Source organism: Taeniopygia guttata, chromosome 2 (genome assembly GCF_048771995.1).
Source record: "Taeniopygia guttata chromosome 2, bTaeGut7.mat, whole genome shotgun sequence".
Classification (NCBI taxonomy): domain Eukaryota; kingdom Metazoa; phylum Chordata; class Aves; order Passeriformes; family Estrildidae; genus Taeniopygia; species Taeniopygia guttata.
Genome location: NC_133026.1, coordinates 137,519,034 through 137,545,920, shown reverse-complemented (window position 1 = coordinate 137,545,920; position 26,887 = coordinate 137,519,034).

The following is a 26,887-nucleotide window of genomic DNA, read 5'->3' as shown; positions in this document are numbered from 1 at the left end:
CTGTTATTATTTATGGTTCAGCAAGGGGTAGAGGGGAGCCTTGTTTTTAATTCAAACTAGTTTATTTCCTGGTAAAGCCTCTCTCTGTGAGATTTAAGAGTGTTTTGGAGCCTGCTGAGAGGATGGGTGTAAATTTGGCCTTAAACAGGAATAAACTTCAGTAGATACTGGTGTGCCTGCCTGGATAGCAACTTAAAATCTTCCTCTCTGCACCAGAGTGCCTGTGTCTGAAGAGATGAGGGGTTTAGTCAGCAGCTAAGGCCAGGATTCATCAGGGGAAAGCTTGGATGGACAGAAAACTTATTTCATAATATTTACTTATGAGAAAGATACTAGGATCTTTTATGTCTACTAATACAAGGAATATCATTGTAAATTTAAATTATATTTATTCTCCTACCTTTCACTTTCGGACTTAAAAAAACTTGTTGTAACTCCTCACCTATTTTAATCACAATGTGTCCATGCAGAAGATAAATGCTGTTATTATTTAAAACTCCTAGCACCAGCTCCAAAAATGCTGACAAGTCACTAATCCCAAGAAAATGCATGGTAGTTAATTAAAAGTAAAATGCAGGAGTTATCCAGTAGATTGCAATCAACAAGATTCATTGAATGAACATTTTGTTCCTTACCGCCGAGACAGGTTGTTTCCAACTCTTCTTCCTCCTCCCAGAGGGACATCGGGATAACGACGAACACAAAATGAAACAAATGAACAAATGTGGCCTCAGCCCCAGAAGCAAACAAATCATCTTTCAGAGCCAAGCACTTGGAGATACATATTTCCACCTTTTTCAGAGCTGTCCTGCTGGCCAGGGAGGGGGTTTGCTCATTTTACTTAACCTTGAGTTGAAAACCTGACAAACTGAAAAGACTCCCGGTAAGCAAAGGGAGGTGCTGATGCACCCTGGGCAGGATGGGGTGCCCCACACTGTGTAGTACGGAACTGGGAACACCCCACTCGGCAGCTGCCTGCCAGAGACCCTCTGTGAGCCATGGAGAAAGAGAGGCCTGTCAAAGGGATCTGTTTTCCCAGCAGCAGGCAGGAATGCCTGAGGGTAGTAAGACATCTCTGTAGATCACAGATGGTGTTGAAATGGTCTCTGTATTGTTGCTGAGGTGATGCCAGTGCAGCTCAGCTGCTGGTGCAAGTGGTAAGCAGCTCTTGCAGACACAGGGAAATGTTCCTTCCAACTTATCAGCATTCCAGGTGGGGCCTCATGAGAGCAAAGTAGCAGAGAATCACCTTCTTTGGCCTGCTGGTCATGTTCCTTTTGATGCAGCCCAGGGCACATTTGGTTTTCTGGGCCACAAGCACACATTATCAGCTCATGTTGAGCTTCTTTTCAGCCAACAACTTTCCCAAGTCTCTCCCCCCAGGGTTGCTTTCAATCCATTCTCTGCCCAGCCTGTATTTGTGCTTGGGATTGCTCTGACCCAGGTGCAGGACCTTGCATTTGGCCTCACTGAATATCAATGAGGATTGCATGGCCCCACCTTCCCACCCTGACCAGGTCTCTCTAGATGGCATCCCCTCCCTTCAGGGTGTCAACAGCACCACACAGCTTGGTGTCAATGGCAAACTTGCTGAGGGTGCACTGGATCCCACTGTCAGTGCCACTGACAAAGGTGTCAAACAGGTCCCAGTACCAGCCCCTCAGGAGTGAAACTTTTCTCTGGTCTCCCATCAGGACACATTCTAGATGCAGCAGAGAAAAAAAATGAGCACTGGACATGCAGTGTACCCATAACATCTTCAATTTTGAATTTCCCTTACAGGAGTCCTATCTCCTCTGACAGCTTTAGCTAGACATGTTTGATCTGGGGTTTTGAAATGCAGGGAGGTTTTAAGACCCATTAACCAAGACCATAAGGGTGTGTCTCATCAAAGTTACACGTAGTCAAGGTTTTATGTCAGTTCCAACCAATGGAGGCAAGAGCGTTACTGAATTGTGCAGACTAGCCCTGCACCTTGCCTGCCTCCTTTAGCACTGAGATCTTTTTCATGCAACAACAGGCCTAGCATGGAAAATGTAAGTTTTCTGAGACCCATTTTATTCCTTTAAACAAGGTCATTAGAAACAGCTAATGCTGTTCATCACACCTGATGTGCTTTGGGCAAGTAAATTTCAATGCACTGTTTGAAAAAAGAGAGGGTAGCATTTATTAACTCAGCTGAATCTCTTCACCCAGCGCAAGCTGAATTACCCAAGATGCCATAAATTTCAGGGAATGGGGAGGTAAAGCACTGAAGTTATTGTGTTCCCATTGGATACTGCAATTGAAACTGTGCTTCATTATCCTCTCAGCCATACTCAAACTTCTTCCCCAGCGAACAGAATCACAGAATATGCTGAGTTGGAAGGGACCCACAAGGACCCCCACCAGGAGTCCAACTCCTGGCTCTGCACAGGACCATCCCCAAGAGTCACACCAGGTGGCTGAGAGCACTGACCAAACGCTTTTTGAGCTCTGTCAGCCTTGGTGTGTGACCACTGCCCTGGGAAGCTGTTCCAGTGCCCAGCCACGTCTGGGTAAATAGCCTTTCTCTAATGTCTAACTTAAACTGCCCCTCACACAAGTTCAGGCCATGTCCTCAGGTCCTGTCACTGCTGACCACAGAGATCAGGGCCTGCCCCTCCTCTTCCCCCTCATAAGGAAATTGTAACTGCAATGAGGTCTCTCAGTCTCCTGTTTTCCAGACTGAACAGACCAAGTAACCTTAACCTCCTCATATGTCTTCCTCTCAAAGCCCTTCACCATTCTTGTTGTTCTCCACTGGATGCTCTCTAATAGCTTAATATCTTAAATTGTGTCACCCAGAACTGCACACAATGTTTAGTAAGGCTGCCCCAGTGCAGAGCAGAGCAGGACAATCCCCTCCCTTGCCCAGAGGAGGACTATCCCTCTCTTGCCCAGTGATGCTGTTCCTGATGCCCCAGGACAGGGTTGGCCCTCCTGGCTGCCAGGGCACTGCTGGCTCATGTCCAACTTGCCACTGACCAGGACCCCCAGGTCCCTTTCCACAGTGCAACTTTCCAGCAACTCACTTCCCAGTCCATGCACACAGCTGGGGCTGCCCCATCCCAGGTGCAGAATCTGGCACTTGCCCTCGTTAAACTTCACACTGCTGGAGATTGCCAAGCCCTCTAATATGTCAAGGTCTCTCTGCAGGACCTCCCTGTCTCTGAGGGAATCAACAGCTCCTCCCAGTTTTGTACCATCTGTGAACTTGCTCAGTGTCCCTTGCAGTCCCATGTCCAAGTCATTTATCAAGATGTTGAACAGCACAGAGCCCAAGAAGAAGCCCTGCAGAACCCCAGGAGTGACAGGTCACCAGTCCATTCACTATAACCCTTTGTGCCTGACCCAGCAGCCAGTTGCTCACCCATCCCATGATGTGTTTATCCAGCTGTGGGCTGGACATTTGGCCCAGAAGGATCCTGTGAGAGACAGGAATGCAGAAGTTTTACTGGAATCCAAAAAGATTCCATCAACTGGCGTCTCTTAATCAACTAGGTGAGTTACCTGACATGAAAGGAAATCAAGTTTGATACCAGGACTTTCCTCCCATGAAGCCATGCTGGATGTGACCTACGACTGCGTTGTCTTTCTGGTGTTTTTTGTATTTCTCAGAATATTTTCCTAAACTTAATCAGGCACTGAAGTAAGACTGAGAGGCCTGTAGTTTCTGGGCTCCTCCTTCTTGCCCTTCTTGAAAATTGGATAATGTTCGCCAGCTTCCAGTTAGCTCGTACCTCTCTGGATTCCAAAAATCATCAAGAGAGATTCATCAAGAGTGATGTCTTGTATTTCTAATCATAAGGGGAAGAAGGAAGAGTTTCCATCATATTTATGCTTAGCACCTTTTCTTGTAGAAAAAAAAATTATTTCCAGGTATATTCACAATTTAGATTTAAACAATTTTCATTAGAAAATTTAAAGTAAATTGCTACAGAATTATATAATTGTAAAATTATACATTCCAAATTAGTTTATGGGTACTCTGTAAGGAAAAATATTCTACCTTCACTATTTAACTTCAAATCCATTTTTCTGGTTTTATCTGAAAGAAATAACTAGTATGTATTGAAGGAAAAGCATTAATTGGTTGGGAAAAAGGCTTTTTCAGGTACCACAATTTCATATCCCCATTTTTCTATTATTAATTTATTATTTAGGATTTATCTTCCATTAGTAACACTAATGTAACACTATATTAGTAACACTATAGCACTTTCTTCCCTAAGTGGCTTATGTCCAAATGAAGATCAAATGCACTTGTTTTGGGGAAGAAAAATTTGTTCTATTTAGATACAGACATAAATCTGAGCATAGACATAAAAACATCTCCTCTGATGTTTAAAATGGGTTTTTCTTTGTTGTTATGGAAGACTAACTGAGGCACTATCAACTTTGCGACCTGGAGTTCTAAGGTATTTCTCCATCAAAATGGACAAAAAGAAGTTATGGCAGCTAGGGAACAGAAGAGCAAAACCAGCTATAAAGAATATCTGTAGAATAGAAGGCATCCACAGGGAAGAACTGTGCTGCACTACTGAAAGAGAAAAAAACAAAGTTGAATATAACAGAGTGTTGAGAGGAAACTAATATTCATGGAGATGAGTTTAAACTGACAGCTGAGAAAGACAGTTTTGGCAGACACATATTAGGTAAATTAGAGTAGGATGACACAAGTGTATATCAGATTTTTTTAACTTTCACTCTTCACTTCCACTATTTTTCAGTTAAGCATAATTTTCCCTTACACAATATTTACAATCTCCAACTGAACAAGAATTCCACCAGGTTTACACAAATAGTTTTTGGAAGGCTGAAGAATGTAACCTCATATATGGAAATGTCAGAAATCCTGTCCTTCCTACTAGGCTGATTGCTGGACTTTCATCTAACACAGCTAATACTTAATTATCATGGCAAAATGACAGAATTTGCCTGGTCTCAGTGAGGAGGCAAGATCTTGCTCTTACCCTGTGGTCAAATCTAAAATAAACTCCTAAAAATTTCTTCATTTCTGAGCAGGAGTTCTGAAATACAGGAAGGAGAAATGTGTTCACCATGACAGGTGTTCGCTGCACTTGTCACCTTCCTCACGTTCCCAAACCTCCACAGGTCTTTTACTCAAGCATTGCTGCTCAGTTCCTGCATGTACTTCTTCTTAAACCTGATGGCACAAAAAACCTTCCTGTACAGCTCATGAGAAAGACAAGGCTACAATCGCTGGAAATCCTTACAATTCTGGTTTCTGGAGGTAAAAATCAAAACCTTCCCTGAAATGTAATAACATGTTTTACTTGGACTGAGAATAGAAACAGAAATAGAGCCATATGCCAATTTGTTTATCATTAGATCCGTTTAATTGGGTTAATTTAGAGATAGATATATGACAGGATGCTGCACATCCAGCTATTGAGGATAGAGCTACTGGGAGCCGAGCTGCAGCAGCACAGCTCTCCTCCTGCCCGCCTGACACTGCCCAGCTCTGCTGGCAGCTCCACACTTGCTGTTCTCACCATCCTTGTTCTTTGCCTGGGCTGAAACTGTCTCCCACTGAATTTACAGATGTGTCCTGCTGTCCACACTGACATCACCCACATTTCAGCCTGCAGCTATCCTGTGCTGCCTTCTGCATCTCTGGTGGGCTCTTGCCACTCTTCCTGAGCCCCATTCCCAGTGCTTACTTTTGAGATGTCTGAAATGAAGGTTCTGACTTTGTGTTTTCCTGAAGTCATTCATCTAAATTGCTGCATGTTGTTACAGCCCAGCAAGGTTGGGAAGGTGGCTGTATTCTTTGTGAGACCACTCGCTGTTCAGCCCTGGGAGGGACACACCAGGGCCTGTCCAGCTCCTTCCCAGGTACAGGCTATTCCAGCCTCCCCTGCTGAGCTCTTCCAACTCCTCTCACAATTCCTTTCACGTCCCTGGGCACAGCCAGCTCACAAATATGCAGTGCTATGAAAATTAAATCAAATTTAATAGCTAACTAAATATCACCATGGGCATTTTCTGATTGTATTGCACTGGGAGGGGGACAGCTGCTGCCATGTGTCATGTAATCTCCTGTGCTGGAATGCAGCAACGACTCTGAACAGACATCAATGACAAATCTAAAACTTGTCTTTACACAGCCTAGATATCATAGACTTCTTTCTATTTAGATTAATATAAGAGTGGATAAAGTCCTCTGTCTTCATTTTGCTGATCCTCTCTTAGGATGTGGCAAAGGAGTGGGTAGATATTTTTTAAAAGTACTACAAGCTTTTAGAAGTATTGACTGCCTAGGTGATTTCTGCTTTTAGATGTCTGCAATATCTTCAAAAATTTTTCCTCCTGCTATGCAGAATTTTGGGACTTTTTTTTTACATATGACTTGTCCCTTTTGCTGATACAATGTCCATCCAGTCTCTTGGTTTTCACTGTCTCTAATAAGCATAGATACAGCCTGCAAATAAATAAATATCTTCATGAGCTCTATACATTAGGCCCTAGGAGGAAACAAAGAAAGCACTTTAAATAATGAGCAAATTGTAAAAATTAATGATTTTCATTTGATCATTTGAGCAGATTATCTGGAAAATTCCATTCTGCATCAGTAATAGGATGAGATGTGAAGAGCTGTCTTTTGTTAAAAAATGGACTTGATGATCTGAAAGGTTTTTTTCTGACCTAAATTATTCTTTGACTCATGTAAACTCTCACACCTAATAGAAGATCATAAAACTAAAGAGCAACTGACCTGTTACAGATTGGTTGCACAGGATGATAAAGTTTTGAATGTTCAAAGACAAAGATCCCAGTCCAATGCCTTTCCTATAATGTTGCACAGCAGAAATAAAAAAATGAAGATGACAAAGAGCCTCGGACATTATATATTACATCACTGGCTGATCTCTTGTTTGTGAAGACACAGCACACTGGGATTTCAATGCCTCCTAAGATTAAAACACAGCTGCAAATGTGGACCCTTCCCATGGAGAGCCTGACTGTTGCCTTATGCAGGAGGTGGGAGAGTTTGGGCATCTGTCGCTTGGTCTCATCACTGCTGAGTCTCAAAATAATCCATTGCTTCAACTCAATTACTCAAAGCTGTCCTTCCTGCACTTCATGTTTAATCTCAGTCTTCAGCAAAAGGCATTAAGTGAAGAATGTAAGTCACAAAGATCGGACTTTATCTGAACCTCTGCAAAACTAAAAACTTATGAGATCAGAAGAAGAATCATAGAATTATTAAGGCTGGAAAAGACCTTCAGGATCATTGAGTCCAACCTTTGATGAAACAGCATGATGTCAATTACAGCATAGCACTAAATCTCACATCCAGTTGTTTCTTGAACACTTCCAGTGATGCTGATTCCACCACCTCCTGGGTAGCTCATTCCAATGCTTGACAGCTTTTTCAGTGAAGAAATTCTTCCTGATATAGAGGAAAAGAGCGAAAAGGATGACACTGGGTTATGTGAGAAACTACCATGATGATCTTTGACTAGAAAATCTAAACAATTCCAAACTGGTTTTGCCAGTAAATAAGATGTAAGATCAGCCTAAAAAATCCACATGTACATCCTTAGCAGTGCATCCTCACCTATCCTGAACATGCCTGAGAATTTTCCCCTGGAAGTCCCCTTTCATGGTATCTCTAGTTCATGTTTCTCATGCATGTCAGCTCTTCTCAGACCCTGTCCAGCTTCCCTTTACTTTCCTTAGATTAAACTGCATATGTTCTGTCATTTTTCCAGATTCTTGGCCTTTAAGATAAAGGTTTTGTACATTGCTTCTTTTCTTTCTTTTTTTTTTTTTCTTTTTTTTTTTTTCCACATTCCTTCTTTTCTGCTAGGATTTTTCCATGGCCTTAATGTTATCTCACACAAGCAATCTTAGAAGCCCTGCTGTTTTCCTGTATTCCATCTTGCCCACTGTTCTATAGTGCCTGCCCTTGAAATATAGATTATCCAAGTTAACACTCTCCATTTTTTGTGTCAATCTTTCCAACCCAAATCTGGAAAGAGTGACCTGTTAGGAAACTGATTCCATGCTCTTGAGCCTGAACGTTTTAGCTCCCTGGATTTTTTCAGCCAAGGGCACTGAGAGGTTCCCAGCCAATGCTGGCGCACAAAAAGAAAATCTGCCTGTAGACTCATAGAAAAACTCTACTCATGTTTTTTATTCCAGTTTTGGGGTCAACTCTACTAGTGGTCACACCATGAATGCTTTGTTATTATATTAATAGTGTAATACAGATAATGTACTCCTGAGTATAAATCAGGCTTACAGTATTTATAGATACAAAACCTTCATAAACTCACCAGAACTCAATTTTAACAGACACAGATTTTCCGAAGTGTCACACTGGACATTCAGGGCCTGTGTATGGTCTTGTGATGTCTTTTTGCAGAACTAGATCAAATATTCTGTTTGCCAAATAGTACCCTAATGTGCAAAGAGTAGTTTAATGGCTACACTGTAGTGGAACAGCACAAGTTCATGCATTTTAACTGCCTTTTATTTAGGAAATGGCACAACATAATGAAGTGTTTGGATTCTGGCCATGACTCCAGTCTCCTGTGTGGTTCTGTCCGCAAAACTCGGATCAGACCTCAGAAACCCATTTTCATTTTCTACCTTTTACAAAGACTGTTTTAGGACAACAGGGCTTTCAGGAGCAAATTTCCTGATGTTTGTGGGTGCACAGGACACAGAGAATTGCAGAAGCACCACCAACATATTTCATAAAATTGCTGATAATTTACACATAATTGAAAAGATAGACTTTACCTTTCTCCTTTCTCTTTCATACTTCTCACTCTATGATACATTTTGCATACGTATGTCCTTTCAGTGTGGATATTTTGCATTATGCCTTGCTGCAGTTTCACAAAATGAAAAGGCTTTGTCCCCACATGGCAGACAGGTTCCTGCTCTTACAGGGTGCTCAGCTACAGCGACAAGTGTCAGGCAGTGCTCATCACTTTTCTGGCTTTCTGTATAGGAGACCTCTTGTCTGAAAGTCAGATTCTTCTCTTGCCCTCTCCAAGTCTGAAGGGAGCAGAGAGGTTTTTTTCTGATGCTGAAACCTCCCTTCCCAGACATTGTATGATGAAAGTTGTGCACTTGAGTCTACAGCACAAAAAAAAAAAAAAAAACCAAAAAAAAACCATGCAGACCTGAGGTAAATCGAAGTTATTAACTGAAGCTCATGGCAGCCATGGGAAACAAGAGGTTATTAGCTTAACTGAGGGACGGGGAAATTGAGGCAGCCTCCCAAGGTCACACTGTGAAAGAGATTGATTAATAGCCTCGTAGCCCAGACCTGAGCTCTCATTTCCAGAGCATTTCTGCCTGTTAAGATATGTAATACAGGAGCATTGGAATTTTGGTGTAGAACTCTATTAATAATCAGTAGTCAAAAATATGGCACATCTAGCAATAACAGCTGGAGGAAAATTAAAAATTTCATTTTTAATGTATTTCCTTCTGTTCCACAGTGTTTGATATTAATTAAAAGAGAGCCCTGAGCAGTACAGAACAGCAAAAACCTAATTCAGTCACAGCTGAAAATATGCTAAAACTTTAAGGCATGGCTTCTGGTTTAGGTTTGAGAGTGTATTCTGCTTTTTTGTTGGCCTGGTTTTAAAATTCATACTTTCTGGCAAATCAACTGAATCATCTGAGGGCTCTCAAATCCAGTCAAAGAGTGAGTGATTTCTTCCAGATTTGCTGTCGTTATATTTTAACTCTGTATCAAATAATTTATATGGAGTTTTACCTATGTTATAGTTCACTGATGCAATTAATTTCAAAAGTTTTTGGCAAAATAAACCTCCGGTGAAAAATATTCTTATTTAATAGCTAAAATAAGAATGATAATAATATTGTTATGAATTGTGAGCTAATTTTAGAGGTCTACTGAAGTGAAAATAATGTTATTTCAGGTTGTGGGCCCATGGGACAGATTGTCTGCTGTGGGACTATACAAAGACTATATAAAGACAATTGGTCAAGAAAATGCAGCATCTCCTTTATCATGGTCAGCTTTAGACTTGAAAATGCTTCAGAGCTATATCCTACCCTGAGAACCTCTAAAGGAGCAAACTTTCAGGTGGATCATCAGCTTGTAGGCAGGCTGACCTTCCTCTTGTAATTTGTGATCCAAGCTGAACAAGCTCCTGTAAACCAAACTCACCCTCCCATCCCACCCCCCTCACTGCTCAGCCATCAGGGCCATCCCTGTTTCACACATTGATCCCTGTTTCACACATTGATCCCTGTTTCACACATTGATCCCTGTTTCACATATTCAGTGTGTCCAGGAAAGTCTGCAGGTGCGTGGTGCTTGGAGTGGATTTACTTTGGGAGATCTGTGACCAGACCTGGCCTGTGCTTCAGAAGGCAGCACCACTGCAGCCTCTCATGGAGCTCTTGGAGATGGACACATGTGCCCTCTCTTCCTCCCTGGCTCCTGATAACCTTTAGCCTCCAGGCAATGTTCCCACAGTTGTGGTGCTGGGTTCACAGAGCTGTTGACTAAGGGACTTCTGCATTAGAAGGCTGCACATGCAGATCACACCAGCAGCTCATATCTGCTCCTCCATGCTGATCCTTCACAATTAGGGAGGATATGGCAGCTTTCTTGGAGTGGTAATTTTCAGACAGGAATGTAGGAGGTGAGTTTGAAACCTGTATCGCTATGCCAAACATACGGAGATGCAGAGAAAATAGCTGAAGTGATGACTGGATTCCAAATGCCTCCTGATTTCAAGTGAGATCCAGGCATACCTTCCCACAAATGTGGATCTGTGACAGAATGAAGCAGCACTTCCAAAACTAAGGAGGTTTATCTGTTCTGAGTGCTAAGACTACACAAAGTAATTCTTTGAACTCATTAATTCATCCGTGCTCATTACTCTCAGAGACTTTAAGGAAGTATATGAGGCTGAGCCAACAAATAAATGACTGCTGAAATTATACCTCTACAGGTGAAAATGCCTTATTTGGACAAGTGTTGGTGAGACAGCTAAAGGAGCTTTCTTCCAGCGTCCAAGAGCCAAAAGAGGAGCACAGTGACAGGATGGCAGCAAGCTCACAGGGTACCACGGTCAGTACCCCTTCCAGCCCCGTGTGTACCTCCCCTAATCACATCTTATCAGGAACAATCTTTCACAAATTGCCCCTTTGGAAGTCTGCCTACAGAAGCAGTTCAGTGCTATGAGACATATATTTATCCTTTCTACATACACCTACATACATAACCAATTGCACATCAGTTACAGTTTTGTACATCTCAGATCAGTAATCTCACTCCATTGCATTATGTTCTCACTCCAAGCCATAATGCTGCCAAAAGTCTAAAAATCACAGGTTTTAGTTTTCTCATATTTTTAGACATATAATGCCAGACAGATAATTCACACAGGCACACCTAAAAGAAGAAAAACTCTAAAAGAAGAAATACAAGACCACAAACATTTTAAATAGGCAATTAACAGAGCAGAGCATTTACTCTGGAGATCAATATAGATTTCAATAGGAAAATGATGTCCACCCCCAAAGAGACATGAAAGAAGCTGAAAATCTGAAGTACCTCAACAAACATGAGAAGTAAGTATTCAGAATTAATGGTATTTGTATTTTTTTCTGGGTGATACTTGGTGTTCCTGGGAAAAGGCACTTCACTGTGGATTGAACTAAATTTACAATTTCAGAATGCTTTCCTTATGTTAAAAATTCTAGGTTAATTGAAGAAGATAAGGATGACATATCATTCTATAATTAAGTAGGCATTACACTCACATCAGCAGAAGTGAGCAACTCTGCATTCCACAGATCAAAGAGGAAGATGGTGACCTACATTTTCTCCTTCCTGGCAGCAGGAACTGGTGGATAAATTTTTGGTAACAGACCCCAGCAGGGTGGAATGGTGCTGAGCTGCATTTGGGGGAGACTCTAGGCCAGCAAAAACAAGCTCTGCTGGTCTCCAGCACAGCGTGGGGCAAGGCTATCCTCTGACAGAGACATATGCTGTGGTTCTTGAGATGCAGAAATTACATTTTTAATAACTTAATCTCAACACAGTAAGATCCCGATCCAAATTCAGATGAAATTACACATTGCCACTGATTTCTGAAAATTCTGAAGTTTTAAAAATCTTGCCATATTCTCCAAAATTAATTTTTTAAAATGGACTTTATTTAATAACGGTATCTCCAGCCTGTCAGAGTATTCAAAAATGTCTGTCCAAAGTTTTGGTGAGAGTTTACTCCTAAATTATAAGGCAAAAATCACTTCTCTGTGGCTAAGATGTTCTCCTAGCAATCAGTCTGAGTAGCCCTTCTCAGCTGTCAGGCTCCCAGTAGTCCCATTGACACTGTAGTGAGGATTTGACCTCTGGAGGACCAGAGGAAGAGCCCTCATTATAAGCTATGAGTCACTCAATTACTGAAATTGAACTGTTTCCCATTTATGCATAATTCTCTGGGCATAATTTAAATTTGATAGAAAAGGAGAAGATGTCCCATTTCTCTCTCAGTTCCTTTAGTTATACAGTTTCCCAAACATATTAGGCCTCTTAGAAAGAGATTAGTTTAAAACAGAGATTAATAGTTTCTGGAGAAAGCAAGCCTCTTTCCTCCAGATGATATCATCAGTAACTCTTTCCTTCTTTCCCCATCAGACCAGCTGCACCAATCCATTTCCAAGATCAGCCTGACCCACAAACATGACAGATGAACTAAAAGAAAGGAAGTGTTTTTTCTAGCCATTTAAATTTTGCACACACTATTGTTCATGAAAGTTCAAGTGAGCTCAAGTGATCACTTAAATCCCAAAGCACAGAAGGTGCAGACATAACTAATAATGAGAACTAACTGCATTGCAAACCAAACTGATTTATAGATCCAAAATAGTCTGCACTGTAACAGAGCACTATTTCTTGAATGCAGCTTTATTTTAATTTACATAAATTTCTGAGATGATAAGCAAGGCCAGAAGAGAAGACAGGGGTCCCATGGGAGTTGTGTTTCACCCTGGAGTGGCAGCTGAAAACTGGGTGAGACACCTGAGTAAGTGAAGATGTCTGTGTTTGGCCAACACATTGACATCCTTCTTGTTTCACTGAATGATCAGGAGTTATTTTTCTGCACTCCTTCACAATTCATGTCCCATTGCTGAAGACAAAATCCCATTTCTTATTCTCTACATAACTTTTCACCATCTTCCATTAAAATAATTGAGAAAAGAAATCATAAGGGCGCTAAGATGCATAGCCAAAATTACTCATCTTAGAAGTGTGCTATGAATTATTTTTTCTTATAGCTCATTTGAGCCCTATGACTCTTTCAGCCGCCAAATGTGCCCAGCAGTTAAAAAAATCAATAGACTCCTATTGAGGAGTGTGTGTCTTCCCATCTCCTGTGCTGATTTGTTCTGTGACCTCTGACAGGACCAAGGTTCCTCTTTGGCTCCCGCTTTGATTGTGAAACTAAATGTAATAACAGCCCAAAGAGTGCAGTGGCAATTCTTGGTGCTGGGGAACAGAGTCTCCTCTCCCCTGAGCAACAGCAGCAGCAGGTTAGAGACATTTGCCTCCTTTGGCCATCCTGCCCTTGGCCACCTTAGCCAATGCTTTTTCTGGAGAGCCTGTGAGACCCTCAGGTCAGCATCATGCAGGCAGGGGAGAGAGCTCTGGAGATGTCTTGCAGTGACATGCCTGTCTCCTGCTAAGCCCTGGTGAACCTGTGAGCTGAGCAGGCATTTCCCAGCACAAAACCTGATACAGAGCTAACCAGGACCTATGCTTATATTATCACTGTAAGTTAGAGCCAAATCTCTAAGTACACGGGTAACTGCAAGCCCTGCTGGCTTTATCATCACAGTATTTCTGAGAACTGTGACAGCTGTGTTAAAAAACAGGATCATTTACATGGATCCCTATGCACAATCATAAACCAGATTTCTTCCAGACTTAATACTGCTTCATAATCTCTAGCACCCTACTCATACACCCATACACCCATACTGTTTGGGTTGCAAGCGAGCTAATTTGTCACCTTTACAGCTTCCACCAGCATTAGGGTAAGAGTAGCAGTTTTAATTAAAAGTTTATATGCAAACATACCTCACCATTTCTGTGTCACAAATGGTTCTCCTCACCCTGTGGTTTCCCTGCTGCTGGTCAGGACAAAATTCTTGCCTTTGCAAAACTGCACATTTTTGTCAAAACAAGGGAAGACTGCAGTGATTCTCACTGGACTCGGACTTCCGTATGAGAGATAAATTTCTGTCATCCCTAATATTTTATTTGTTATGGGCTTCATTCCACAGATTATACTGTCTGGAATTAAGGCATCTGTATCTTCACATCATCAGTCTGTCATTGCTTTAAAACAAAGACTATTGTCTTCTGCATAAATAAATTACAACAGTTATCCCAAGATTAATATACTGGAAAAATAAGAATAAGTCAAATCTTTTAAGTGCTTTCTTTTTAAGTAATTTTACAGTGTTACCACATATAGGGAATAAAATGCCCAAAGCTATCTTTGTACAAGCTATGTTAATGGTAAAAATATATATATCTAATTTAAATTGTCTGGGTGTGTTGTCTGAGCGGCTTTTTTTTTTTTTTCCCTCATATTAGCTTCTATTTCTGATTCTTCCCTTTCCATGAAGCCCACTGAAATGGACTATTCTCTTTGCATACTTTGGGGCTACCTAAACCAGGCAGTTGCTATGATTGCTGATGTAAATTCTTTTAATGAACTGAAAGAAAGGTTTGGAGTGATTTTTTTCAAAATCAGCATATTGCAGTAGATCAGTCAAGTACCATCTATGTTTTGTGCCATTCTGTTCAATGTCAATTCATTAGCAAACAGTCTTGGATCAGTTCAGATCAAGTCTACTTAGTACAGTCTTCTGCATTCAGGAGCAGTGCTCCACATACATGCAGACACTAGTGTAGTTATTTCAATGCACAATTATTTAACTGCAGGCAGCTGTGACATCCAAAACCTGCATGCAAAACCCTCTGCAATGCTGCATTTGCATTGATTTAAAGATACCACATCAACATACACAAGCTAGTGTTTGCATACTGTTTGAATTTTTGATCTCTGCATCTGCACCTGTATCTTTGGGATACCAAGATATCCCAAAAATGGAGTTACAGATTTGTTGCATTTCTCACTGTAGTAATTGAAAGCTAAGCCCAAATGGGCAGTCCTTTTGTGTTCCTCATAGAAAAATAAGGAAATATCATATTTACCTTTCTTGGCACATCATATCAGCAAAAAGGAACAAGATATGTTTTCAAGAAAATGTTTACTACCTATTCTTAACTCTCAGCACACATACAAAGTTCAGAAATTCTTGTTATGGCAAATAACTCCCAATGTGAATCTCTTCTGATTGTTGTTAAGCACCCCCCCCTTCCCCTTTATTCTTCTAAACAATATAAAATTTTCTATTGTCTTATTTTCCAGTTTGCCTGTTGTTCACCTCTAACAGTCTTGTTGCATAAGTTGTTTTTGCCTGAGTAACAAAGATGAACGAGATTATAATTGTTAGGCGATGTTTCCTAAATTGTTTCTTTTATCATCTCTCCCAGTACTTTTTTCTAAGTTTTTCCATTGCCTTTGACTTAATTTGTACATGTGATCAAATGACTTCAGTATTTAGCAAGCTTTTCACCCTCTTAATTGCTGTATGCTATGTTTGAAAATACAAACATTCTGAACAACCTTCTTGTCTTCCACAAGTGTTATTCCATTTGCAGCATACAAACAAACACATGCACTGAATGAGTAGCAGTTTCATTAATCCTGGCAATGAAGCTTTTTTCCTCTGCACTCAATCCTTCTTCTCAAAAGTCCATTAAACAATTATATTGGCCCAATTGTCAGTAGTGACCTTAAAATTTGCATAGACGAAGAAAATAATTATTTTCCTGACCTGTTCATTGCTAATTTATCACCACTGTTTAAACAAAAAAAGTATTAAAAAAAAAGAAAAAAGTACATTATATTAATGGCTTAAATACGCATTTAGAATTCATGAAACACTTAGAATGCACTAATCACCTTTGGTAGCTGGACTGACCTGGATAAACAGCAATAACAGATGAACCAGTTATCAGATTAATAATATTCCTCTGTATATAAGGAATGTTGACACCATTTAACACAGAAGCAAAAATGAAAAGACAGAGAATTAGACAATGCTCCTGACAGTCAAATGTACACAGGTCATTAATCCTAAAATACTCATGTGGTATTTACAAAATATTTAGCCAAAAGTCCAGCTATTGTGTTCCCTGCCAGCTTTTATTATTCTTGGAAGGATGCACCATTATGTCAGCAATTAGGAAAAAGACACATAGTTTTGGGATTTGTCCATGGAAAGAGAGGAAAGCAAAAAGATGTTACAAAAGGGCCACCACAGGCTGCAGCTGTTTGCACTCCAGATTTAAAGACCCAGCTCCAAAAGTACCTGCCAGGAATAAAAGCCACAAACAAGTGTAGTTTTGCCAGCAAGAAAGTCAACAGTCAAAGATTCTTTCCCCTGTGGTTTGATGCAACCATGGTGCTTTATGCAATGATATAATGCAATAATGTTACAGTTGTCTCCTGTTTTAATGCAAGTGCTTAGTGTAGGAGTGGAACACGAGTGAGAATGAAGAGGCACAAATTTACTGTGTGGGGTGACAAAGGACATCAGCCAGGAAGAGAACAGAGCCCTCCAGCTCCACAGCTGGTTGAGAGCCACATGGTGCAGAGCTTAGTCCTGGCAAAGACTACTTGTGCCCTTAAATAACCTGTCTTAGAAAGCCTAGACAAACAGCTAGATCATTCCAAGACACTTGCTGAAATCTGTTCTAATAACTGAGAGCCTCAAGGTGTCATTTCCCCCCATTTCTTATTTACTCTTGTTTTAATCTCCCTTCACTTTTAATTTCAGAGCAATTTTTTTGTTAAAATGTATGGATGGGCAGAATGCTGCAAAACAGATAAATGTGAGATGAGAAGTAGCAAACACCACCTGCTGGTCTTGGTGTCATAATATAGATGGGTGCTTAACTTCAAAATTGCTGCTGAATTCTTAGTATTTCCTTTTTGCTGTGATGAATTGTCCTTTATACCAACTGGCTGATAAAGAGATGTTCTCCCCTAAACTAACACAAGACAGTAGATTAGCAGCATTTTGGAGTTGCCATATCTCAGGATGCTGTCACAACCTTCCTTCTAGCAATAGACACACTATTATACCAAAGTCAGTCAGTTTTTCCATTTTTAAAGAGGAATAGTACAAAATTGGTAGGGCTGAATGATGGCATCATGTAAATATAGGTTTGTGTCAGGAATTGCTTTTTCTCAAGTAAAAAGGACAGGGGATAAAAAGCCATTATTCATGCAGTGTATCAAATAGTAAGATGGCATCTCTATCAGACTGAGCCAGAATTCAATTCGGTGTTTGCATATATTAGTAGTTGATGAAAGAAGTGCAGAGGTCCAGTCCTGCAGGACCAAATTATGCTAATAAACCCTGCCAGAAACAGCTTTGGGGCTGGTGGGGTCTATCTTGTAGAGGCCCAGTGGAAGTGCTCCATTGTGGAGTCCTTACCCTGCAGGAGCAGTTATGCTTTGATTGCTTGTAGTTCCACCCATTCACAGATTGTCAGCCTGAAAGAGATCAGTGCTATATAAACATCAAGGACAACAGCTATCTGCTATTACAATGTATATTTAATAAATTATTTTTATATTAAAACTTGACATATGTCCACTCTAATGGGGAAATTTAGATTTGCATGTCATTTGAAACTCTGTCATAACATATTTACTTCTGGCAGATGATTAGCACATCTTGGAAGTATTTTTCTAAAGCTGCTTCTTGCACATGCCTCTAAGCCTAATAAAGTTCTGTAGTGTTGTTAAGTGTGCATTGCTGCCTGCTTAACTGTGAAAAACAGAAATGAAAAGCAGAGAAGATACTGTGTCTTTGCCAAAAGGTTTCACTCAAGTATTAAAAAATAGGCAAGCAATCAACACAGGTTTTCATGTTCCCAGTCAGAAAACAAATAGTTTTGCATATAAGTGGTTATTGAACATGGTGAATAAATCAATCTTCTCAATATATTTCATCTAATTAACAAGGTTCAATATACCTTATGTGAATACCTGTTTCCTCATACCAGGTGTTTATAGAACTGAGCAAAAATATCAGTGGGAAAAAGCCCATCTTCACTGTCTACGAACAACATCTTTTAGCATCTGTTTCTTAAATCAGAGCTGAGATAATGTGAGCCTCACTTCTGCCTTCCTTCACCCTGGGCCCAGGTTGCTGTCACAGATATCTTCCATCCATGAAAGTCAGTTTGAACTGTTTGGTGCTTATTTCATGTTAAAGTGAAGACGTGTAGTGTCAGGGGATTCCAGAAAACTGCATTGAGGCACATCATCTATAGTACGCCTTCAAAATCTGCATTCAAACAAATTTGAGAAGCTGACCATCTAGCTTCTTAGATGGCTCCAAAATCTGCACGTGCTGAAAGTGGCGGAGAATTTCTAAAGGGTGAGATTGACATCCTGATCTGTGGAAAGATGTCCTGTCCAAACAAATGAAGGACTATTAAGAGCAGTACCACTGGGAAGAAGGAGGCCCTGTGGTACTAGATGTGCTTGGGGCAAACTGTCTTCAGTAATTTCTATCTAATTTCTTTATGGAGAAGTTCTGGAGCTGTTGCTGTACATCTCCTCTCCACAGAGGGACAGGATCCCAGCTGTATCACACTAGTACTCTTCCAGAAATGCTAACAGGAAGCATGAAAATAGGCTATCAATCATAATATCCATTGTCCTTCATAACTCTTTCTGTTTTTTCTCTTCCACCAACCCAACATCCCTGCATATCTCTGCAATGTTCTGGTGATCTTTCAGCCACTCTATCTCCCTAAAAAATGTCTACAGCCACGTAGTGTTAGGAAAATGTCCTCTAGTGTATTCAAGTACTTTATCACCTTTATAAATGGACATAATTAAACGTCATCCTGGGTAAATAAACATTTTATGGTAATGTAACATCAGCTGAGGAAATGTCAGGGCAGGACTGCAGCACTGCTTCTGTGTAGAAGGCTCAGAGCTGTGGGGTGCACTGCCAGCAAGCCCAGTCCTACACACTCACAGACAGGCAAGCCCTGTGGACACAGGCAACCAAAGTCTTTAACATTCTGGGAAATCTCTGTGTACAGAATTTGATTTGACTTCTCAAAAGCAGAGGATGGATGTTGGTAGCCAGCAGCATAGATAGGATAGTGACTTGGTGCATGTAGCAGTCACATCTCTCAAAGGCAGAGCTTTCAGGACTGCAAAAAGCCCAGATGGGCTGAGGGAACCCTCTGAGAGGAGAGAGAGAGCAGGAGGTGCCTTCGCTGAGACAGGTGTTGAACGTGGTAGTGATAATGTAGGAGTATTAAATGTATTTGAACACTACAGCATTTGGCAAAAGACACACAGAAAAGTTCTAAGGACGTATGATCAAAGTAGTAGGGTTTTTTCCTATATATAAAGTGGAAAACACTTTCCAGTTTATTTTGAAGTGAAATCTTCCACAAAGAAAAAAGCTTAACATTACACTGTTAAGCATTTACAGAGATACTTCTAGGACTTTAATTGCAGCATACAGGAGATGCAATATTACTGTCACTGAGCAATACTCATCTAGTTTTCTTTTAAGCCAGTGGAACACTACTACTGCCATCAGTCAGAAACAAATTGGGCCTTGAATATGTACCCATTTAAGTAAATTGCTTGTTAGCTTCTCCCATCAAACCTGCAGCTGAGCCTTCCATTGCCAGGCAGAGATAAAATCCACATTCATTTAGACAGACAACAGTTGCAGAATATGAATTGCTTTGTCTTCTCTGCTTCCTTCAGCCACTCCATAGAGTGGAAAGGCAGGCAAGGCAAGGCAAGGCAAAGACGAGGCAAGGCAAAACCAGCCAGCACACAGCTCTGGCTCACATGAAGTTATGGTCTCTGGCAGCCCATATTGCCATTGCTGGACACGTACCAAGATTACAGTATCTCAGAACAGAGGCTTGCAAGACTTACTCCACCTAAATTTGTCTTGCCCTGCCTGGAGCTTTGTTTTTACTTGGTTTTAATGTTTTTTCACTTAGGTTTTTTTTTCTGATACACAATTCAATTAGTGGATCATAAGGTGCAGCTTATTTGGAGCACTACAAAAGTCCAGAGACCAGCCAGAGAATCTCTGAGTTGTGGGATTATGTATGAATTCCAAGCACCAGACTTCCTTGTCCTTGTTGTCCTCTCTGAGAAATAACTGGGAAGACAATAAACAGTTTCTGCTAGATATTGTTGCTATAGAATACAATATGGTCTTTCCTCAGCACTTTTACCAAAACGAAAATAAAATTTGTCCATTCCACAAACATCTTCAAAAGCCCTGCATGCAGTAAAAGGGTTAATAAGTCAGCTTCTCCTTTGCCTGTAGACATTAGTTTTTATGACTAAATGTTAAATTTTACAATTACATATATTTTATATGCGCTGATTTTTATTGCTTAGCTAGTTCTGCACATGAATCATCTTCAGATCCCTTAGCCACTTGAATCTAGGATGAAAGTTAAAATGCTGCTTGGTATTAACATTGCTGGTTTGGGGTTTTTTAATCAACTTACAAGGCACAGTTAAAATATTCATAGTCAGGAAAGACATGTATCTTGAAGAAATCAGCATAGACATTTAAAGAACTAAAAATGGTAAAAAACTAAATATATGAAGAATAACTTAAGAATGAAACAAAGGCCTTTTCCTATACATGCATACTTCTTACATACTTTTTTTTAAAAAGCAAACTCTTCTTCCCAAAAGAAAAGCAAACATGCAAACTAATATAAACATCACTCTCCCCTATACCCTCGCTGAAATAGTTCTGTAATTTCCAAACAATGCCATGTGTTCTGCTACTAAACTGGATCAAGAAGCTCGTGGAGCTTATCTGTAATATTGTTCTCAGAACCATTTATGGAACATATATATCATCTACAGGGTCTACATCTTGAAACACAGTTTGTTATTCTGGGCTCACAGCAACATTCAGCACTTTGGATTCAAAAGCTGCTGACAGTTCATTTCCATTGCTCAGACTTTGTGTTTCTGGGTTCAAATCCAGCCGAGTCCTGGCAAGCTGACGACTCAGCAAGTGCACCTTCAGCTAAAGACACAAGGAGAAGATTTTTATTAGCAGAAGATAACCATCAAACTAAATTACACCATGGCTCTTTTAGGATAGACAGATACATTTGGGTGGAAACATAAAAGTAATTGCCATAAAACTCATTAGAAAAATAGACACTTCTCATACCATTTTTCAAGTGATATAGCATTCCTGATAGCTACAGGGCAGCCAAAATAATCCCTCAATGGAGAACTAACCACTGGATGTATATTTATCAGATATCTAAATAAGAAGCAAAAATAATTAGAATCAAAAGGTTAACAATCTGAAAGCAGAAATATAGAATCCAACACAAGTCTGTGAATTAATACAGACTTAATGCTGTAAAGTGTTGGTCCCTGAACCAAGCCCAGCAAATCCCTTCAGCACATTTCCTAACTAAACACATCACAACAGACCCATTGGGGTGTGACTGGAGAGAGCCATTTTAGTGGCAATGAATAGAGACACAGTACCAGCATCTTGCAGGACTGTACCCTTTATGCCCATTTTCTATGTCCTGGAGTGTAAGGACACTTCCAAATACACAATAACTGCAGGAAGAGAGACACGAGCATGCAGATCCAGAAGTCTGCTCCTCTACTTATATAATGGCTATTGTAACTGAAATGTTTGTATAGCCCCAGCTTACAGAGTTTAAGTTTAAATTTTATGTTTTTCATTAAAAGCACCTCCAACTCCCAGATCGAGTCATAAATTGTTTGAAAATTAATTCTTCAGCTCCTTGTAAGTATTTTTGCCCTAAAGAGGTACCTTTTTTCCATAATTCTCTATTTTCTTTATTTTTTTTTCTAACACTAACTACCACATGTTGCTTATCATGCAAAGTCTCTAAAGTAAAATTAAATGTCACAGAAAATGCTGCACATTTTCTAATGCTTATTGCATGCCTTTAATTTCTTAGTAAATTTATGTTGACATAAGTGTGAGCAAGAGTTTTGTTATAAGGATGAAAGTTGCCAACTAGTATGAGTGTCTCAGAAACTTCAGGGATGAGGTACAAGATTTAGGAGACCTAAAGTAGGAATAAGTTCCAGCATTACCAGATGTTTCCTATAAATGCAAAGTGAAACCATAATGTGAGTTCTATATAGTCAACACCAATTTCCACTTTAACTCTGCTAAATCATCAGTGGATGATGATAAGTGAGCCTGATAATTCTAGCTGTCTGATGTTTTGCCATGAAGTTCTTGCTTTCAGTGGCTTATATTTTGCCAAACACAACCAATTGGAGTACATTTTCTTTCTTTACTCTAGGTGGCTATGTTTTTGTTTTGGTTCTTAGATTTTAAACAGACAGTTCAGCTGTATCTGAAAATAACTGGGGAAGAGAGTCAATAACCCTGCAAGAGCTTGAACTAACATTTTACATGTTCTTTATGTTTACACATAACAATAGGGAAATACAACTTAGCAAAATTTGTGCTGTGCCCATGAAAACCTCTGCTTTGGGCAAATGACAAGTTTCTAAAATATACATATTTTTAAATCTATATATTGTATATTTTCTATTCACATTTTCTATATATTCATTATATATAAAAATACAATTTGTATATATATATATATATATATCTCAGATTTAAAGGATGTTTGCTGAAAATATCACTGGGGATCCCATCTGCATTGAGCATGCTTCATCTCCCCTGAAAAGACTTATAAATACCAGTGATAGCATGCATACCACTGGGAAAATATTCATAACTCTGCATGAATTTTCACTTCAGAAATCATTCTTGCCCAGGAAAAACAAACAATGATCCTGGGGGAAGAAGGAAAACCTTCTTAGCTCTAAGGAATCTGCTTCCCTGAGTCTCTGCTGCTCTGGTGCACAGTGCACATCCTTGAGCATTCTCACCTGGATCCCACTCCTGTTGTCCTGACCTGCTGGATTTTGCCAGCCCACAGCACTCCTGGGAGGTCGACAGAGAGCCACTGCACATCTGCAAAAGCTGACTTCATTGTTCCTCTGTTGGAAAGAGGAGACTCAGCACCAAATGATTCCAACAGAAATCAGTCCACATTGCTAAACTGACTTAACACCCCAAGTGTACTACATGCTTCTCTGAAAAAATCAGAGTCAGATTCACCTCAAGAACCACGACCTGAACCCACAGTTGATGATATTGATGATATATATGTTGCTACTTATGACTGACACAACAATCTCAGCAATTCCCAGGGTGTCCTTCAAACCTTTGCTGGGCAGCTGCTTTGTATAAATGTTACCAGCTGCTTCTTGAATTCATCTTGTGGAAGCCTGGGCCGTCTAACTAAATGTCAATTGACTGTCTTTTGTGGATCTACTAAATGGAAATAGATGTGGTAAAATAATTACCTTTTCCTAAGAAATTTTGAAAATGTTACAAGATTGTATTGTCTGTAAGACTGACTATTCCAAGATAGGAAATACTAAAATTAAGGGGGTTCCTTATAAACTGTCACTTGAGAAAAGATGTGCTGGACTGGTGAGCTCTGTGTTATCCCTGTTATTTTGAGGAATCTCCCTGCAAATGGCTTTGATGTGGAGGACGTGGGCAATAACAATTACCCCCTGAAAGCCTGTAACTGCATGAACACAGGATAGTTGTGAACCAACCACCACTCTTATGGAGAAAAATCACTGGAGATTAGCACATGGCTGCAACGAGAACAGAAGAAACTCATTTAATTTAGGTCTTTGGGAACACAGGATGAGTGATTCAGCTCATGTCCCTTTCAAGGAGTCACAGGATGGTTGGGGCTGGAAGTGACAGGTCAGAAGGAGGTCATCTGGTCCAAGGTCTCTACCCAAGCAAGGCCATCCAGAGATAGTTGCCTGGATCTATGTAGAGATGTTTCTTTTTATGTCTCCACATTAGAGACTCTACCCTCCCTAGGTAAACTGCTTCAGTGCTTGGTTACCCTCACAGTGAAGAAATGTTTCTCTTTGTTCAGAGGGAACTTCTCACCTCTCGGTTTGTGCCCATTGCCTCCAGTCCTGTCGCTGGGCTCCACTGGAATGGACCTGGCTCTGTTTCCCATATACCCTCTGTTCAAGGACATTCACAAATTCCCCCAATCTCTTCTCCAGGTCTTCTATCCTCCAGGCTAAACAGTCCCAGCTCTCTCAAGCTTTCCCTACAGGAAAAGTGCTCCAAACCATGCACCATCTCCATGGCCATTCTTTGGGCTCCTCCAGTATGTCCGTGCTTGTACTGGGAAGTCCACCACACCCCGTGTGTGGCCTCACCAGAGTGCACCACACCCTCAGCCTTCTGGAAACACTAAGAAGATTAATTTTGAGATTGTATCATTTGTGTCATAATCAGGGTGTGCAAATTACATTTCAAACTTCCAGGGTATAGTCTGAATTTTGCTTTTTCCTATAATCCCTCTTCTTCCTTTTCTGATCAAAACTTTGAAAGTATCTTTCTGAAAGAACATTGTAGGCACAATTAATAAAATATATGTACTGGAAATACAATAGCAGTTTTGGATTTAACTCTTAAAAATTCAATAACCCAAAGTCACAAAGTACATGTAAATATTTCATTACACACATTTAATTGGACCAGGAATGTGCTTTTTTCTGATGTAGATTTATGAAATTGGCTGCAAAAAGGGATAGGGATGCTACTTGACTCTTCTTTCTGTTTTATGGTGAAGTATAAATGATTGTCAGTATTTTAATATATTGAATATTATTAATGTTTAACTAGTGTCTATAAATTTTTTATTAGAACTTTTCTTTGAATAATTGCTTCAAATTAAATTGAATTTTTTTTTTTTTAATATGACAATGCTATAGACATTTACATTTCTCAGAATGTTCTTGAAAGGGAAATTAAGAGCAGAGAGATATACTGGACATTTAGTATTCTCTGACAGTGGAAGCATTACCAAAGAAACTTGGGTTTGAAAGGGTCAGTGTTACTGCCTTTCTATATTTTATATGGAACAGATTCCTAAAAAGAAGGGGAAAAAAACCCCAAAGCAAGCAAATACAGGAAATACAGAGTAAATTACTTAAGCACACACCATATTGAGCATATTCCAGTTAAGAACATCATCAGTGTAGAGGCAACTTTCTCACACCACAAGTCTCCAAAGGCAGGCTGCCCCAGGCAGACAGAAAGGAGACAGGGCTGGAAGAGGAGCACTGACAAGTGGCTTGTTCAAAGCTGCTCACAGCTGCTCCCCATCCAGTGGGCCAGACTCTGCTGCTGCAGTGGGTGCATTTCATCTCCAGATGTCTGTGCTGGGCAGGGCTGGGATTCTCACTCCCTCTGACGGGCTGAAACCTGGGGAGCAGGGCTACCACAGGAGCTCCTTCATCAGCTGCTTCCACTTTAATCAAACCTCTCTTATGCGCCTGGACAGTAGCTTTTTACCCTAGCTGGCCTCTGGCAAGCTCACAAGTACTAAGATAAATGTGGTGGTGTGTTTTTTCTTTAATTTAGCATTTGTTAAGCATCTGTTCACCCCCCACTAATCTCCTCCTCTCCCCAGTTGTCAATCTTCCCAAGCTCTTCCCTAACCCCCTCCTCTCCAAGTTGTCAATCCTCCCTTTCCCTTGCCCGTTTCCCTAGAACATTCCCTGTCATTCCTCCAAGCCTCCTCCCCTGCTTCCAGAACACTCCCTGTCCATTTAGTGAGGCTCAACACCCTATTGGTTACTTTGTGTTATTCCACTCCCCTGTTTCCCCTGATAGGTTTGTGGTGTGTTAGTCCCTCCTTAGACTCCTCCCCAGCCCTACCCTCATTGGTTGCTGTTCCTACACTCCTCCTCTTGAGTTCCTGTATAAAACCTTTGTTCACCCGCTCCAGAGGGTCTTGGGGCTCACTGAATAAAACCATCTTGTTCACTCCCAAGTCCTGTGTTGCCTCCTTCTGTCCCCGCGCCGACAACTGGGACTGCAGAGCTCACAGGGGGAGCGACCGCCCGTTCTATTCCCTCGCCGCCCAGCACGCCACTGCTCGGGGTATCGCGGTGAGAGGAGCTGCCCGCGATACAACAGATAAACTCATCAGTTATCTTAAACGGGTGAAGTGGTAAACAGAATTATTGGATTGAGCATTAGTAATTTCTTGTAATGTCAACATTTTCTCATGCAGCTTCTGGCTAGGATTGAGCTTTTTTTTACAGCTTATCTTCCTTGGAGTCAAAACATCAGCTGATAATGATTTTTGCTATTAGGAGTTGGACAAAAATAAAGTTACAGATTAAACTAACAACACAGAAGGATGCCACAGTTCAAGTCACATTTCACCTGCTGCTGAGTCCAGCTCCTTCCCTATATTAACTGAGGCAGCTGCATGGATCTTGAGTGGTTTCACAGTACAGGTCAGCACTGCCCACTGCAGGGACACGCTGGTATCTGAACTACTTTTAAATAAACGTACAGGTTGGAGAAACCACACTGCTGCCTTCAAAGAGTGTTCCACATTAATTTTACTCAAGACTACTGATGCAAAGCACAGTGCTACTGCAACCAGTTTGCTTCCAGGACTCGGCCCTTCTCATTTACAGCTCATCGTCAATGATTTTTTTTGCCACATAAGAATATGGCCCGGGGAGCCACATTTACAGAGCACCATCCCTTGCTCTCTATCTTAGGCGTAAAGGATATA